This window comes from Sus scrofa, chromosome 10, assembly GCF_000003025.6.
Source record: "Sus scrofa isolate TJ Tabasco breed Duroc chromosome 10, Sscrofa11.1, whole genome shotgun sequence".
NCBI classification, from domain to species: Eukaryota; Metazoa; Chordata; class Mammalia; order Artiodactyla; family Suidae; genus Sus; species Sus scrofa.
Window position 1 is genome coordinate 52,478,062 of NC_010452.4, and position 12,457 is coordinate 52,490,518.

Consider the following 12,457-nt stretch of genomic DNA (forward strand, 5'->3'; position numbering starts at 1 on the left):
TCTTTTCATGTCCATCAGGATTTCTTCCAGGCTCTAGGACTATTAGCTAACTATATAAAAGTTTTATTTCAAATCTTTTCTACATCTCTTCCTCCCTTTACTTTCTTTTTAGTTGAGGTATATTTGACATACATTATATTAGTTCAGGTGTATTGTATAATGATTCAATATTTGTACATATTCTGAAATGACCACCATACAGTTACAGAAATTCTTTCTTTTGATGAAAACTTTTAAGATTTACTCTTTAGCAACTGTTAAATAGGCACCATGCTATACATTACATCCTATGACTTATTTATTTTATAATTGGAAGTTTGTGCCTTTCATCTGCTTAACCCATTTCTCTCACCCTCTCATCCTCCACCTCTGGCAACCAATCTCTCCCCTGGTCTCCATAACCTTGATTTTTGTTTCTTTTGTTTCTTTTCTTTTTTTTTTTTTTAAGATTCCACATATAAGTGAAATCATATGGTATTTGTCTTTCTCTAATTCACTTAAAATATTGCCCTCAAGGTCCATCCATGTTGCTGTCTTACTCCATTTTCATATTGTTCTTCCCTAAGGTATAGTATATTGCATCTAAATTCTTTCTAACAACACGTTAACCCTGTTACTTACATGGACTAGAAAAATGCAGGGTGTGTTTCTTAGATTTCACTTCTACAGGGTTAAAAAAAAAACCTCAAATTCTTTCCCTCTTCCTTTTAGATGGATAGTTCCGGCATTTGAATTACAGCATATTCTAGAGAAAATAATGCAGTTTGGGAGCCAAGAGCCCTCACATCATACCTAATGAGCCACATGATTCTAGGCAAGTTTGAAAGCTTCCTGCACCTCATTTTCTCCATGTAGGATAGGAATATCTCATGTGCTGGTAGAGAGAAGATAAACTGCAAAAACAGATGGAAAAGTTATTCAAAAGCAAAAGTACTGGAATTCCCCTTGTGGCTGAGCAGAAACAAATCTGGCTAGCATCCTTGAGGATGCTGGTTCAATCCCTGGCCTTGCTCAGTTGGTTAAGGATCCAGGCCATGAGCTGTGGTGTAGGTCGCAGAGGATCTGGAGTTGCTATGGCTATGGCATAGGCGAGCAGCTGCAGCTCTGATTCGACCCCTAGCCTGGGAACTTCCACATACCTAAAAAAGAAAGCAAGAAAACAAGAAAACGAAATTTAAAACAAAGCAAATGTACCTTTCATTTCCACAACTCTGACAGATCCGCTTGCATAATATTTGCATGCCCTCCTAGAGTCAAGTTCTCTGTCACTGGGTTGAATACACAAGATATATTCGCCTATCACCTGGAAGACAAGATAAACAATTTTTCTGCCTTATGCTTTTTTGTTGGGAAAAGTGAGAAATGTGTGTGTTTGTGTGTTTTACTTTGCTATTCTCCGTAAATGTTTTATTGTGGGCTATCATGACTTTGGTCAGGGAATATCTGGTGAAAGAAACATTCTCAAAGAAGGGTAAAAGCTGCGGTTTACATGAAAAGAAACATTGGCTTGTAGGATATGTATCTGTAGGGCTCAAGACTTTCAGAAGCCACCCCTAGCAATGAAAGAATTAATGGGAGTCCCATCTCTTTCCCCAAATACAATTCTAAATCAAAATCATACTAAGCATAAAACAAAGGTAAAGAAGTGCAAAAAGGTTCCAATCTGCACCATGATAGTTACCTAGAAGCTTTGTTTGAAATATCAAATACAATCTGATTTTTTTCCTCTCATTTTTTTTCTTGGTGCCCCCGTTTTTCTTGGTGTCCTAGGACAGTGGTTCTTAAAGTGTAACCCCTGAAACCAGCGGCAGCAGCATCACCTGGGAACTTGTTAGAAATGGTAATTCTTAGGCTCCACCCCTAATTTACTGAATCAGAAACTCAGGGTGTAGGACCTAGCAAGCTGTATTCTAACAAGCCCTTTCAGGTGATTCTGGGGTACTGAAGTTTGAGAATCACTGCCTTAGACTAATAGTCGAGCTCACCACTGCACTGTTTCTCAAACTAGCTTTCATTAGAATCCACTTGAATGCTTTATAAACATACCAGTGGGACTCAAACTCCACAGATTGTTATTTCACTGGTAAGGGGTCAGCCCAAGAAAACAGCATTTTTTTTTTTAAGTCTCCCAGGTGATTCTGCCAACCGGGGTTGAGAATTACTAGTATGGTGGGTAATCCAGCTCTGATCACCTTCACCTGAAGAGGGGGGTGAAGATGGGGAAAGAGAACAGAGAGAGGCTCTCTGCTTCCTCAGTATAGGCTGAAGGGAATGAGCAGGAATATAGGGACTGTTTAAGCAAGTATGAAATATAACAAGTATAAATGTGAAACAGGAAAAGGGGAGTATTGTAGTTAAGCCACAGTCTCCAGAGAACATTTGGGCCAGTGAGGATTTTGGACTGAATGCAAAGGAGAAAAATTAGAGAAAGCTGGTGAAAAAGAGTACAGCTAAGAAAAAAATAGGCTTGAAAATTCCTTCTGGTATTGTGTCCTGCCCTAGAACCTTGTACATTCATATTCTGTGTCTCTATGTCAACATTTAGTTTACTCCTTAAAAGAAAAAAAAATATATGGAAAAGGAATATCTCTATTTTTTAAAAATTTGTTTAATATTGCTATTCTCCATGTAATGTTTTATTGTATGCTACTGAAAGACTGGTAAGGTCAGATAAAGTCTGGGTGATGGATCATTCTCATGGAAGGGTGAAATCTGATTGAACAGTAGTTATCTTCACTTATAAAATAGCTAACTGAAGGAAACCAGGAAAATCATTTTGAAACATTAAAAAATTATAGTCATAAAAGAAAAATTTTAGAAACTGATTATTTTTGGTAAAAAGTTAGATTTTTTAAAAAGACTTGATTTAAAAAATTTTTTTCATGATATATTTTTATTTGATATGTTCATATTTTGACTGAAGTGAGGGGGCAGAAAGTAGAAATGTTTTGAAAAAATGGTGAAGTAGATGGCAAATGAAAGGTGAAAACCAGGAAAGAAAAAAGTGAAAAGATGAAAGGGGTCTGTCTGTGGGTGGAACAATATAAAACAGGGAAGGGACTTTTGTCTTTGTCTTTTTTTTTTTTTTTTTTCATTGCTATATTTACAGCATCTAGAACAAAGCCTGACACATGATAATGCTCAATAAACATACTTGTTGAGTGATCCTCCAGGATACTTCCAGTTTTGTATACAAGGATGCTATGATTACTGGATGATTAATACTGGATGATACTGAGATCTTAAACATTTCTTATGAAGAATCTTCCAAACTGTTAGGTATACTCCGATAGGTATTAGAAACTTTCCTAGCCTAGGTGTGGCTATTTTCTAACGAAAAGTTCCCCCCAAATGAAGGTTGAGTCGGGTCATTCCTTAGAGGAGTTGGCTGTTCTAATCCTCTGCACTCTCAAAGCACCTCGTTTTCATTTCCTTCAAAACCAACCCGTGATTTATGAATAAGCATCATGTGAGGACCATTTCTCTAAGGGCCAGGTAGCAGAAGGATTTAGCCGGCTAATATTCATATGAAACACACTTCCCAGATAGAGTCCAGCACAGAAAAATATCTATGTATAGCACATTAATGTCCATCTTGTAAGTCCCAAAGCCCCATGTCATGCTCATCAGACAGGCCACCTAAACTCCCAGACCAAGTTGAGCGTGTATCTGAGGGTCACAGAGGACTAGTTAAAAAGGACTTCTATTTTCCTCAGACTTTTTGGTGGGCTCATCTCAGAGAAATCAATCCCTAGAATGAAGGCGGAAAGCACCCTAGACATAAAAAGCTCATTTCTTTGATTATTCTTTGGAAAACCAAATAGCGATATCACTATCTCTTAGCTCTTCCTTAACAATCACTGTTGCCAAATCAAAAATCAGGTTTGAAAAGGTCAAGTTTCCTTGTTTCACGCGGTTTTCGGTTTGGTGTTTTTCTCAGAATGCCTTTAAATAATATGTTCCATGTGTGTTTTGTACTCACTGAGTTGGTAAATATTTACGAAGCCCCCAGTACCTGGCCAGGCACTGTGCTAGGCTCTAGAGAAACACAGGGACCAAACGACTCCCAGCTCTCAGAGGTTATGTGGGAGAGAGAAACTAAAAAACAAATACGTAAAATATGCAACATTATCAGGTGGTAAGAAACACTAGGAAGAGAGACAAAAGAGGAGCATGGCAGATCGGCGGTCACAAGCGCCAAGCCCAAGCCTGACTTCAGTGCCCACAAAAAATCTCCTTTGCTCTTTTCTGTCACTGTGGGCTGTTGTGTAACCAGACAATAGACGCCCGCTTAGCGGACTGGAAGCCCCTTTCTGAGACTCAATCGCCTTCCACTTTCTCTGATCAGGCAGTTTCACGGGATATTCATTAAAATCACAAAATAACGGGATCCCCAAATAACTTGAACCCCCAACAGCCCTCTCCTCAGCCCGCGTCAGGTGGGACTCAGCGAAAGGCATTTCGGGGCTGTGAGTCTGCGTGAGCATCGCCCACCGCCAGCTTCTCAGTCCACTTCCCTCTGAGAGAGGAAAAGAAGAGACGTTCTAAAAGGGCCCAAAGAGAACTCGGTCCTCAACAATTTTCACAATCGCTACCACAGTAAAGGAGATGGAGTCAGTTCAAGCGGAGGGCGGCCCTCTACGACTCAGACACCAAGACTCCAAACGGAAAGAAAACGTCGGGAGGGAAGGAGCAGGCTTTCCGGCTTTAATTGACATGGAAAACGTCGCCGGCGGAGCCCGCGGAGGGCGGCCCGGCGGCCATTCAGGAGGCGCCGTTTCGCAACAGCTCTTTTTCCGGAGACAAAGCCTCCTTGTCAGTCTCTCTGCTGCTGCTGCCGAAGCACCACGTTCGGAAGAAGAAAAATAGAGCCGCCGCTCCCGTCAGGCAGACAGACAATAGCTGCGGGCAGGCCGCTCCTCGCCGCAGGGCAGAGCCCCGGCATCTTTGTCTCCATCGCGTCCTTCAAGTCAGTCTCCGCGGGTTGCTGTGGCGAGGCGGCTGCGGAGGGGGAGAAAGAGACTCGGAACCACTCCTCTCGCTGGTTCCGATGCAGCGGCAAGGACGCGGCGGCCACGTCGGGCGGCGGCTGGAGAACGAAGGGCCCGCGCTCCCCTCACGCACGACTCCGCTCCTCAGTGGCGGGGGGGGGGGGGCCTGCGGGAAGTAGCGCCGTCCGCGCGCGGAGGGAAACGGCGGGCGGCGCGCGGTGAGACGCCCGGGCGCCGTGACGCGTCCGCGGAAACGAGCTCCCCCGCCCCCCGCCCGCGGCCCCGCCTCCGCTCCTGGCGGGAGCCCTGGGGCTGCCCCGCGCGGGGAGGCGGCCCTGGAGGCCCGCGGCGGTAGGAGCGGCCAGGATGCGGTGCGGGGGGCGACGGCTCCGGCCTCGCAGGCGTCCCGGCGGGGCCTCGGTTCCGGGCGGTTTGTCGTACACGGCCAGGCCCCACGTGTACCCCTAGCTGGACAGCAGGTGCCGCGGGGCGGGCTCCGGACTACGGCGTGCGCGGCGGCCCGACTGACCCAAGTCGGCCCGGAGTCCCCCCCTCCCCAAGCTCCCCTTCAGGCGCTCCGAGCATCAGGTCCGGTGTCGTGAAACTGGGTGGTTGTGAGGACTCCAAGTGAGCGAATGCAGGTAAAATGCACACGGAGTAAGTTCTCCAAAATAGAGCGAGGAGTGAAAAAGAACCCAGTGTTCATACATGCAGCAACATAGATGGATCTGAAAAAATGCTGGGGGCGGAGGTAGGCAAACACAAAAGACCTTAGTCTGTGTTCATCTGAAAATCTGGAAGAAGCAAAAGTGATGAAAGCAGTTGCCGGAGAGGGTGAAAAAAGCGAGAAGATGGAAGGCCAAGGAGCAGGAGGGAGGATTTGGGGGCGAAAGAACAATTCCATGCCTTGAATAGGAATGGTTGTTACAGGACATACTCAGCTACCAAAATTCAACGCTCTGTAGTCTTCAATGGGTGAATTTTATTATATGTGAATTACACCTCAAAAAATATTGTGGAAGAGAGAGTTAAGGTAGTGGGTAAGGGTGATAGAGGAACATAGAACAGACAGGTTGGTGGGAAATACACTTAAAAAATCTGAGAGCTAAATTGTATGCCATCTCTGAATTGAGTGGCTCCGCCTCCCATAAGAATCAGAGAACAGCCGCACTAGGAATAGATCAGGGCCTAGAAGGGTGCCCTGGACCAGACCTGGCTTATGCACCTCCCTGGTTCGGTCAGTCCCATCTCCGCGTGGTCTTAGCCTGTATGTAGCTCAAGGCAGAGGCCTAACCTCCACGTCCAGGGCTGCTTCTGTCCACAGCCTCCCGCAGGTGAGGATCAGATTTAGGCATGCCTACCCCACACCCAGCCTCTGATGGCTCCTCGCACCAGTCCCAGAGTCAGGTAGAAAACCTTGTTCTTGTCTCCCTAACAATTGCCTGGAAGATCAGGAGGCACACCCAGAAGAGTGGGGCATTGGAGCCCAATGTGGCCAGCATGCGCCAAAGTGAGCAAGCGAAGAAGAGAGCAAGAAATAGCAAGCTTTTAAACCCTTCTGTCCACAGGCAGCTGGTGGTGATGGTTCCCCGAAGCTTGCCTGGAAGCTGTCCTAGGGGACTGGGCAGTGGTCAGCTTTACTTTCTTGTGAAGTTGTTTTCAGCTCAGTGAAGCACCGCTTTCCATTTGCTTTCCTTTGCCTTTCCCCTCACCCTTGATGCCCTGGGATTGCACCTCCTAATAAAATCTTAGCACTTTAACTTGGCCTCAGGCTCTCCTTTCTAGGTAATCCTTGAGCAGCATTTGGGCCTTCAGTCTGTGCTTTACTGAAAATTTCACAGTCACAATAACAAAATTAAGATTACTTTTGGCTCTGGCATACTGTCCTGTTAGCCCTGAACTGCTACTTTAAAACACAACCAGTTGAGACCAAGTCTAAATACATAAATTTATATATACATGCCTCTGAATGAGTTATAGAAGATTAAAATTTTGTTTTTCCATTTATTGGTTTCTAGTGCTATTTCCTCTCAAGAGTAAATTCCTAGAGCACAGGCACGTGTATGTTTTAAAACATGTAGAAGCTTAAAAAACTTGAGATGCATGTGAGTGCAAAACAAAGAAAGTGCTTTTCAATCATGATCATAAAGCTCTGTGTGGGAGTCTAGTTATATGTTTTCGGTTCATTCATACAGCCATGTTCCGCCTTTTCTAAAGTCTTATTTTTAGGGAAGGGTTTGTTAAAGCCATTTAAAGCAACAGCCCTGGTCCAGAAGGCTTGCAAAACAATTTTTTTGCATTACTTTTAATATTGAAGACTTGAGTAAGTTTGAATTTTTAATAATAACAGCCACTGGCTTTGTGGCCTCCTGTTTACCGCAGATTGTCAGACCTTTCTCTTCCCTCCCACCTGGCTGGCCAGCCATCTGTAACTTGATCAACAGTAATTTGAGATGAGACTGGCCAGGGTCATATGTTAAATAGGACATTTCCACTTTCTTGACCACAAAATCCTCCCTTTCCTGGCCACTTAAACACTGTTACATAAGCCGCAAACATGTGGATCTGATGATCTGCTACATATGTTGGCAAAGGTCACACCTGCAAATCTACCTTTCTTTCTATTTCTATTGGTATTTTTTGAAATGAGAGACATTTTTATTGTTTATGATCTGGTGTATCAGGGCATTTTAAAACTATTTTTAGTTCCCACTGTGGTGCAACAGGATCAGCAGTGTCTCTGGAATGATGGAACACAGGTTCGATCCCAGCCTGACACAATAAGTTAAGGGTCTGGCCTTGCCACAGCTGCGGCGTAGGTCATGACTGCAGCTCAGATCTGATCCCCGGCCAGGGAACTCCATATGCCCTGGGGCGATCAAAAAAAAAATTTCTAAAAAACGTGTTCTACCTTCATCTACATCATAATAATGAATTGATTCTTGCAGAGAAAACCTTGTCATCCTATCATGTGAACAATTTTTAATCTTTGCACTTGAAAAATGTTTTATCTGGAGTTAATTTCAGTCACAAGCCAACATGAAGCCAGGTTGTATATACATAACATATTTAAATGCATTTTCACAAAAAGAAAAAACATTTAAAATATCTTGGGTTATAGACATACAGTATCAGAGGATATTAAGCAAATGTGAGAGCTTCTTTTTAAATCCTAGCACTTCATTCTTACCAAAAATATGGTGGCAGATAATGTTCTAGCAAATGTATAGGTTTTAGATGTACAAATAGGTCTCGGCCCTTTCAGAATAGGTCATAAGCTTGCTGTAACTGTATTGCCATTACACAAACATTTTTAGAATTCTTTAGAGTTCTAAAAGAGACTGAGTCACATTCTTTTTAATGACATCATCAGTGATACCAAATCTTTCTTGAGAGTGGATTTAAGTTTTAGAAATAACCTACAGTTTTTTGAAACCAGACCAAACTTAGGAATACTGTTTAACAGGGGAAAACTGAACATGAAAGAATAAAAAAATGAGTGAACTGAGTAAAACTTCTTTAAAAAATTAAGCTCTGAGAATTAAGGAAAGATTGAAACAAAGAATCAGAAAACAAAAAACACAATTATTGATCAATTCCAAAAGTAATTCTTTGGCAAAAATAGGAAGAAAATAGAGAAATACCTGGCAAACCTATTTAATTTAAAAAAGAGAAAACATAAATAAAATTATAATGGAAAAAGGAGATAATAGATATGGAGAAGTTTGGGGCTTTTTAAATTATATGAGAATTCTACATATAGAATTCTACATATAGTAAGCTATATGCAATTTTTTTTCCTGGAAAAACATAAATCACCCAAAATTAATCAAGAATAAGTTAGAAAAACTAAGTAGATCAAAATCAGAGAAAAAATTTTTAAAAAGCTCCCTTGAGATTTTATAGCAAATTCTTGCACATTTTGCAGGACATAAAATTTCCTTTCGAATGCATGAGTATATTAAAATTTAATTCATTTTATGAAGCAAATGTAATTATTATAAAACCTATCAAAAGTGGAACAAAAGGAATAGTCAAAAGATACAAACCTACATAAAGAACTCAAATGCCAGAATTCCCCCCCAAACCAGCAAATTACATTCAATGAAATAAGTAATTTTTAACATGTTTGAGTAGATTTTATCCAAGAAATGGTAGATATTTCAATAATAGGAAAATAATTGAAATTAAAAAATCATACATTTAGGCCATATAAGGAAAAAACTTTATCTCAATAGATGATAAAAATCTAACACCTACTCCTGATTAAAACAACAGCTAAAGACTTTAAAAAACCTCTTAGTAAATATCAAAGCAATAGCCAACACCATATCTTTTAATAAGGTTCTATAGAAATATGCTAATAGTAGGACAGCCAAACTGTACAGAAGATAAAGTGTATAGCAGTTCCTCAACCTCCCACCATCACTCCTTATTCTCCCTCCAGACATAACCTCCATTAACAGTTTCTTACATATCCTTCTAGAAATTTCCCATGCACATAAAAGCATGTAACCGTCCTTTTTGAAAAAAACAAATAGAAGAGTTTCTGCTCTGACACTGGGATGCAAGTTTGAGCCCCAGCCTGGCACAGTGGCTTAAGGATCCTGCATTGCCACTACAGCCTAAATTGCAACGGCAGCTCGGATCTGATCTCTGGCACAGGGTGGCCGAAAAAGAAAAAAAAAGAAATAAATAGAATCAATGCTATACATATTGTCCTGCACTTGCTTTTTTCATTGTACACACGACCTTGGATATCTTCCCATATTAGCACATATATCTACCAAAATTTTTCATAACAACTTACTATATGAATATACATGTGAATTATGTGAGCATAATAGTTTATATATAAATGAATGTGGCATAATTTTTCACTCACCTACTGGGGAACATTTTCTCATTTTCTGCAGTTATATACAGTTACATTGAACATCCTTGAGTATCTTTGCATGTTGGTACTGGTGTACTAGGACTAATGCCTAGCAGTGGAATTGCTGGATCCATTTCCGGACAGATATTCCCAAATTAACATCTAAAAAGTCTGGATTAATTTATAATCCCTCTAAAAATGTTTGCAAAAAAAAGTTGATAATTGTTGAGGCTAAGTGATGGACACATGAGAGTTCATCTTACTATTCACTCTACTGTTGTGTGTATTTTTAAATTTCCATTCTCAATGATATGACAGGAGAGCATTCTCATTAAAATCAGGTATAAAGATGCCTGCTATCAACACTGGCCTTTAAAATTATACTGAAATAATTGTTACAAGAAACAAAAATAATAGGTAAAAAACTGAAAGCAGAAGAAAAGTTGCCTTTATTTGCAGATGATACTTTTGCCTCAAAAACTCGAGACCTACTCAAAAGCTAATATAAAATATTAAAAATCAATAACTTTTCCAGTAATAACCTGTTGGGAAATATGTACTTTTTAAAAGATCCTATTCACAGATATAACACTGGCAACAACTGGAAGGGATTGATTAGAAAAAGAAAAAATACAAAAGCAAAAACATTTAAATAGATTGAGAAATCTGATATGCTTTTAGGTAAATGTAGCTATTCCTTTGTGATTTTAATAAAGATTCCAAGGAGATTTCTTTAAGTTGAAAAATATTAATTTCCACTTGGAACAAAAATCAGGAGAGGAGCCAGAATACTTTTGAAAAGAGTCACTGGACTAGATGTTAATACACATTAAAGAGCTGCATTACAACAAATGTGGGTTTGAACTACTAAGAAAAACTTGACAAATAGATTTTCATAAAAAGCCCCAAAAGAACATTTAATATTCCAACAAATGAAGCATCACCAATGAGGAGGACACAGATTACTCACAACTGGCCAATAATTTCGTTGATCAGATGGTCACTTCATACTGTTTACTGAAATACATCCCAGATGGATGAAAAGGACAAATGTGAACATGAAAGTGTTAAAGAACTAAAAGAAAATACAAGTGAGTGTTTAGGGGATTTTGAGTGGGGAAGAATACTAACTAAAAAATGGAAGATATACAGATGTATCTGCAGAAGTATTTAGAACCCCTGTATGTCAAAAACTACAAACAATATTAAATAATATGTTGAGAAGTAGAAAGATATTTGTCATAAAGATCAAATGACAGAGTTTGTATTTGCACCAAGGTCCTTAAAAGCCTTTTCAAAGAAGATAATCCCAACACCTTTGGGGCAAAAACAGCATTATTGTCTCGTGGGTTATGTATTATGAGTTCAGAGGGAACCATCAGAGAGTTCATTTGGAAGAATTCATTTATCCCACTTTTAGAATGCAAGGTTTTTGCTTTTTGTATGTTTTGTTTTATTTGCTTCCACCTTATTTCATGTGTACAAATTATTTGGATTGCAAATGCTTCCCGCCACACCCCAGTTTATTTTTCAAAAGCACCCCTAGGATATTCTTCCTTGTCTCCTTTGGAAGAAAGTCATTTGATTTATCTCTTTGCAAATCCAGGTTACAAGGCCCATTTTCCAGATTAGGAAGGATGTATCTTTGTGACTGTTAAGTACTGAAAACTGAAATATTGACACAAACAAACCATTAGAGAGGAAGCCATGCTGAGTGCACATGATAGAGAGAAAGAGAAGCCGTTGTTAAAATTACCTGCCAATCCTCAAATGTGTGTGCTCAGCCAGGATTCTTATTCTTACATCCTGCTCCATTTTTAGCTGTCGCAGACCACGCCCAAGGTATGTAGCCTAGCTCTCTGCAGTGCCTGAATGAGGACAGGTCCCAGAGGCCCCACTGGAGAAAGGAGGCCCTGAGGAAGTTCACAGATGACTGCACTTGTGCTAACACCTGCTGGGGGGGTTAAAACAGGGACTGTTTGAAGCATGTACCCACTTTATAATATGCATGAATTGTCTCATGTAACCATCATCAAACAACTTCAAGACTTCGGTACTTTCGTGATCTCCACTTTCCACATTAGGAAACTGAGGCAGAGAAAAGTTAAGCAGCTTGCGGAAGGTCCCACAGCTAGAGTGTGGTAGAAACTATCTGAGCCAGGCAGTCGGGGCTGGAGCTCATGCCCTTGGCCACATGTAACCATGTATAAAGCCCTTTCAACAACAGGAGCTCATTTGACCTTCACAACTTTGTAAGGAGATCAGGAAACATTTCCCCTGATTGACACTCAGGCAGTGGAAAGCCAGAAATACCTTTTCAGAATTTATCTTTTTCTTTCCCCCCAATGATCTGAAAGAAGCTGACAACAGAGCATGGATGGACATGTGATAAGAAATGAGGGAAAACAAGCCTTACGAAGCTTGGATAAGAGAAAGAAGTGCCCTGGAGTTTAAGCAGACTAAACACAAGCACCATGGAAGGGAAGGGACCTGGTGAACAGGCAAGAGGAGGTTATCCTGAGCACAGGGACAATGAAAGTTGTTCTAGCTCTCAAGCCGCCAGATCTGTAATGAGGCTGGATGATAAACA

The 12,457-nt window shown here is 40.9% G+C and overlaps 1 long non-coding RNA gene across 3 annotated transcripts in view; it reads right to left on the reverse strand.

Moving 5' to 3' along the window:
* LOC100520629 overlaps window positions 1-1,773 on the reverse strand; it is a 53,759-nt gene extending 51,986 nt beyond the window's left edge. For all 3 annotated transcript variants that reach the window (XR_002336384.1, XR_002336385.1, XR_001299318.2), the window contains exons 1-2: window positions 1,682-1,773; window positions 1,195-1,303 (exon numbers count right to left, since the gene is read on the reverse strand). This is a non-coding gene — a long non-coding RNA (uncharacterized LOC100520629). The remainder of the gene's footprint in view (window positions 1-1,194; window positions 1,304-1,681) is intronic.